This window comes from Rhinopithecus bieti, unplaced genomic scaffold, assembly GCF_001698545.2.
Source record: "Rhinopithecus bieti isolate Rb0 unplaced genomic scaffold, ASM169854v2 scaffold_9769, whole genome shotgun sequence".
Taxonomy (NCBI): domain Eukaryota; kingdom Metazoa; phylum Chordata; class Mammalia; order Primates; family Cercopithecidae; genus Rhinopithecus; species Rhinopithecus bieti.
The window spans coordinates 94,359-99,776 of record NW_016806163.1 but is presented as its reverse complement, the minus strand read 5'-3'; the positions used below and the strand labels follow the sequence as shown (position 1 = coordinate 99,776).

The 5,418-nt window shown below is 61.8% G+C and overlaps 1 protein-coding gene across 4 annotated transcripts in view; it reads left to right on the top strand.

The window, feature by feature from the left end:
* Positions 1–5,418, top strand: part of BTBD2 (BTB domain containing 2) — a 58,664-nt gene that overhangs the window by 19,937 nt on the left and 33,309 nt on the right. For 2 of the 4 annotated variants that reach the window (XM_017874861.1, XM_017874857.1), the window contains exon 1: positions 7–187. The exons of the other annotated variants lie outside the window; for them this stretch is intronic. The gene's annotated coding sequence lies outside the window, so the exon portion shown is untranslated. Of the gene's footprint in view, positions 1–6; positions 188–5,418 lie in introns of those variants that run through there. 4 annotated transcript variants of the gene reach the window in all.

Genomic DNA, 5,418 nt, shown 5'->3' with positions numbered 1-5,418 from the left:
CGGAGCGGGCGGAGGAGGCGGCGGGCCCGGGGGCGGCGGCGCTGCAGCGCGAGGCCGCGTACAACTGGCAGGCCAGCAAGCCCACCGTGCAGGAGCGCTTCGCCTTCCTCTTCAACAACGAGGTGCTGTGCGACGTGCACTTCCTGGTGGGCAAGGGGCTCAGCTCGCAGCGCATCCCCGCGCACAGGTGGGCGCCCCGACCCCGCCAGCCCCGGCCCCGATCCTCCCGGCCTGCTTCCCGGGCCCTGCACCGGAGGCCCTGCACCCCTGTGTTCCCGAGACCCCTGCACCCCTTCGGCCCCAGAACTCCTGCACCCCTCCGTCCCCGGGCCCTGCACCTAAGGCCCTGCACCCCGCTCTCCGCGGGACCGCTGCACCCCTGCAGCCTCAGGCCCCGAACCCAGGTCGGTGTGCACCTAATGCCCTGCACCCTTCTGTCCCTGGCACCCCTGCACCCCCCGGCCCTGAACCCGACCCGGCCTTTACCCTGGGGCCTGCACCCCTCCATCCCCAGACTCCACCCAGTTCCCTGGGCTCTGCACCCCTCTGTCCCTGCCACCCTGCACCTCTCTGTCCCCAGACCCCACCCGGCCTGCACTCTGGGCCTCTGCACCCCTGCATCCCCAGGACTCCCTGGATTCTCCACCCCTGGTTTGTGCCCCCAGCCTGTTCCCCGGGACCCCAGGCCTTGTACCCCTGGGACCCCTGCTCTCCTCCATCCCTGGACCCACCCAGCCTGCACTCCGAGACCCTCTGTTCCTGGGACCCTCCAGCTTGGCTTGCACCTGGGGCCCCTGGGCCCCTCCATCCTCAAACCCCACCCAGCCTGCACCCCCGGACCCTCCACCCCTGGACCTCACCCCTCCGTGCACCTCAGGTCCCCAGACACCTCTGCCCCCAGATCCCCTGGCCCCTCCACCTCTGGCGGAAACCCCTGCCTGCACCCCGGACCCCTCCATCCCTCTACCCCATCCGGCCTGCATTCCTGGGTCCTCTCCATGCCCTGGCCCTACACCCCTACCCACCACCCCTGAGACCCTCCAACCCTGGGACATGTACTCCCATCTGCTCCTCCATTCCAGGACCCCAACCCACTGTCCCTAGGACCTGCATCCCAGGATGCGTGACTCCTCCACTCTCACCTGAGCCCCCCACCATCCCCAGTCCTCACCACCTCAGTCCGTAACCCCCAACCTATGACCCCTGAACTCCAGGACCCCTCCCTCCAGGGGTCCTGCTATTTCCTCCACCCCCCGTGACCCCAAGACCCCTCCCTCTTCCCCCACCATCCAGGGACCCTGGCGCTCCCACCCGCACCCCCGTGCCCCAAGACCCGTGGGCCTTGCTCCCCCCCCGTGTCATCCCCGCTGCCTCCAGAGCCACTAACCGCCACCGGAGGCCCCCAGGCTCAACACATGATCTCGATCAGAGACCCTCAAACCATGCCGCGCCCCTCCAGGGATACCCCTGCCTGCCCTGCAGTCCAGATAGTAGACTACCATCCACAGCCACTCAGCCCCAGACCTCCACCTCAGCCAGAGACCCCGGGCCCTGCCGCCTCCCACTTCAGTGACCACTCGCCTCCAGCTCCGCCACTGCCAGGCTCCTGACCCTGGGCCCTGCAGGAGGCTGCCTCCCCTGGGCCCTGCCACCCCCTGTACCACATTCTATGACCCCCTGCCACCAGGCCACCACCCTAGACCCCACCCAGACTCCCACCTTTCAGCCCTTCCAACCCAGAGACCCCCAGCTCCGGGATCCCTCTCTCCCCAGCCCCCAGGCCTCCTTTCTGGGAAAGAAGCGGGTTTGGTCCAGTATCTGTCTCTGCCAGTGTGCCAGGCACTGGCCCCAGGTCCCAGGTTCCCCCCACTCCCGGGTCCCCCTTACCCTGCCCCTCATTGGTCGGGGGGCAGGGGCTGGGTTTTCTTGCTGCGGGGCCTGGAGGGGGAGGGTCCTGCCCTCCCTTCTGACCTTCGGGTGCTTTTGTTAACCTGTTCTGGCTTCTTCCTGGGTGTTTATGGGCAGCTGGGTCTCTTCTGGTGGGGTCCTGCCCCTGGATGGTTCCAGGACCTCCTGTGGCTCGTGCCGTCCCTGTCGCTGTCCCTGTCGCTGTCGTCCTTAGCTGCTGGGCCTCCCCTAGCTTGGAGTGGGGGGCGGTGGGTTTGCCCCCTCCACCTGGGTTGTCTTCGTGCTCTTTGGGGAGGGGCAGGTTGGTTGCAGCTGGAACTCACCCCGCAGCAGGTGTAGTTGGAGAACCCCAGGCTTTCTGTTTGAGGGGGCAGGTGGGGCCCCTTGAGCGCCGGCTGACCTTGGGACATGTACGCGATTGCACTTGAGGGACTGCTGGCTCGGTTGCAAAGTGGGGAGGATAGAGGCAGGACAAGGACCCCTTGGAGAAAAGTAGGCCAGGGGTCTGCGCCTGGGGGGCTCAGGAGAGGGCAGTGAGGCCCAGCGGGAGGTGGCAGCGAGGTCAGGTGGGCGGGCCTGGGACAGCAGACCCTCGACGTGGGGTTAGGGGTGTGGACCCTCACTCAGCTCAAATCCAAGTACAACTTTTGACTCCCACGAACTTAGCTAGGAACTTAACTAGGAACGGCTTCTCACCGACCGGAGGCCTTGTGAGGACACCTGGTCTGTGCACACCCGCTTCCTGTTCTCGCAATAACGGAGGCTGGAGACCAGAAAGTATATTCAGAAAAGCCTGAGGGGCCGGGCGTGGGGGCTCACGCCTGGAATCCCAGCACTTTGGGAGGCTGAGGCGGGTGGATCACCCGAGGTCAGGAGATCGAGACCAGCCTCGCCAACACAGTGAATCCCTGTCTCCACAAAAATACAAAAATTAACCGGGCGTGGTGGCGCACGTCTGTAATCCCAGCTACTCAGGAGGCTGAGGCAGGAGAATCTCGTGAACCCAGGAGGCAGAGTTTGCAGGGAACAGAGATTGCGCCACTGCACTCCAGCCCAGGCGACACAGTGACACTGCATCTCAAAAAAATAAAAATAAAGGACAGGCTGGGCGTGGTGGCTCACGCCAGTAATCCCAGCACTTTGGGAGGCCGAGGCAGGTGAATCATGAGGTCAGGAGTTCAAGACCATCCTGGCCAACATGGTGAAACCCCATCTCTACTAAAAATACAAAAAATTAGCTGGGCATGGTGGTGGGCACCTGTAATCCTAATTACTCGGGAGGCTGAGGCAGGAGAATGACTTGAACCTGGGAGGCAGAGGTTGCAGTGAGCCAAGACTGCGCCATTGCACTCCAGCCTGGGCGACAAGAGCGAGACTCTGTCTCAAAAAAAAGGAAAAAGAAATGAAAGGAGAAAACCTGTTTGCTGTTCACACAGTGGAAGTGACCATCATGAAGGCCTCTGTCCTTGTGTTCATATTGAGGGCTGAGGAGGGAGGAGGAGCAGGAGGGTGGGTCTCTCTGTGTCGGGGGTGGCAGAGGTGGAAGGGGAGGCAGGGGAGGCCGGCACCCTTGGGGCAACCTATATTGGAAAAATTAATGTGTGAGTGGACTCATGCAGTTCAAAACCGCCTTGTTCGAAGGTCCTCTGTATTTCCTTAGCATTTCAGGAGGGCTGGAAATGGAGAGGGGGCACTGACCTGGTCCAGAACAGCCCCCTGAGCAAGTGATGTTGACGGGGAAATGCCGTGCCTCTGGCTCAGGGATGGAAGGCCCAGAGCCCAGAGGAGCTGGGCAAGTGGGAGTCATGGCAAGGCCAGAGCAGGAGGAGTGAGGGAAGCCCTGTGGCCCAGCATGACCAGATCTGCGTTGAGGGTGGAATGCGCCGTGGAGGGGCCCAGGAGTGAGGCTGGGGAGCAGCAGCTACAGACTCCGGGCGGGAGACAGCGGGGGGCTCGGTGGGGATGCAGAATTGAGGGGTAGAGGATGCAGGTCCTCTTTGGAGGAAGCCAGTTCCTGTGGCCAGGAGAGGAAGCAACTTGGCAGGTGAGGGCTTGGGGGGCTGCAGCGGGGGTCCCCAGACTGCCGGCTGGAGTATCATAAGCCAGGACAGGCTCAGGAGGGACAAGTACTGGCTTGGATGTGTTTGCGGCACCTAGGGCTGAGAGGTCTGCAGAGCAGTGCGTCCCAAGTGCCCTGTGCCTCAGATTCCACGCCTGTGAAACGGGGTCACTCAGACACGTCTGTCCCAGGACTGTGGGAGCAAACGGACCCGATGCAGTGCTGACAGCCACAGGCCACACGGCAGATAGAAAACAGCAGTTGAGGCCAGGCGCAGTGGCTCACGCCTGTAATCCCAGCACTTTGGGAGGCCGAGGCAGGTGGACACCTGAGGTCAGGAGTTCGAGACCAGCCTGGCCAACATGGCAAAACCCCGTCTCTACTAAAAATACAAAAATTAGCCGGGCGTGGTGGCGCCCACCTGCAATCCCAGCTACTAGGAGGCCGAGGCAGGAGAATCGCTTGAATCTGGAAGGCAGAAATTGCAGTGAGCGGAGATCACAGCACCTCACTCCAGCCTGGGTGACAGGGCGAGACTCCATCTTGATAAAAAAAGCTGGGGGTACGTCGGGAAGAACTGGAGGTGCTGGAATAAAGCCTGGAGTTTAATGATAAGCGGAGAGGGGCCGGGGCCTTGCCGGCTGTGGGGAGAGCAGGTGGCCTGGACTTGGGCATGGTCCCTGGCTGGGGTGCAGGGTGAGCTGAGACATGGCAGAGAGGAGGCTGGGAGCAGGCCTTGGCAGTGGCCCCAGTGTCTGGGACCGTAGCACAGGGGTTGGCATTTGTGCTGGGGAGGAGGCCAGGGGTTGCACGTGGCTTCTAGGCTGTTCCCCGGTCCTGGATGAGCACCCGTCCCATCTCACCGTGCTGGAACCTGGTACACAGTAGGCATGCAATGATTATGCATTGAGTGATCTGGGGGGGTTAAACATCTGATTCTCTCCTGGGGCTCCAAGGGAGGACTGAAGATCTCCAGGGTTGCACTTTGGTAGAGGTACACATCGGCCGGTCCCATGAAGTTAGTATCTAAAATACCTTTTTTTTCTTTTTTTTTGAGATCGACTCTCACCCTGTCGCCCAGGCTGGAGTGCAGTGGCGAGATCTCACTTCACTGCGACCTATGTCTCCTGGACTCAAGTGATTCTGGTGCCTCAGTCTCCCAAGTAGCTGGGACTACAGGTGCCCACCACCACGCCCGGCTAATTTTTTTTTTTTTTTTTTTGAGGCAGAGTCTCGCTCTGTCGCCCAGGCTGGAGTGCAGTGGCGCAATTTCGGCTCACTGGAAACTCCACCTCCCGGGTTCACGCCATTCTCCTGCCTCAGCCTCCTGAGTAGCTGGGACTACAGGCGCCTGCCACCACGCCCGGCTAATTTTTTTGTATTTTTAGTAGAGACGGGGTTTCACCGTGTTAGCCAGGATGGTCTCGATCTCCTGACCTTGTGATCCACCC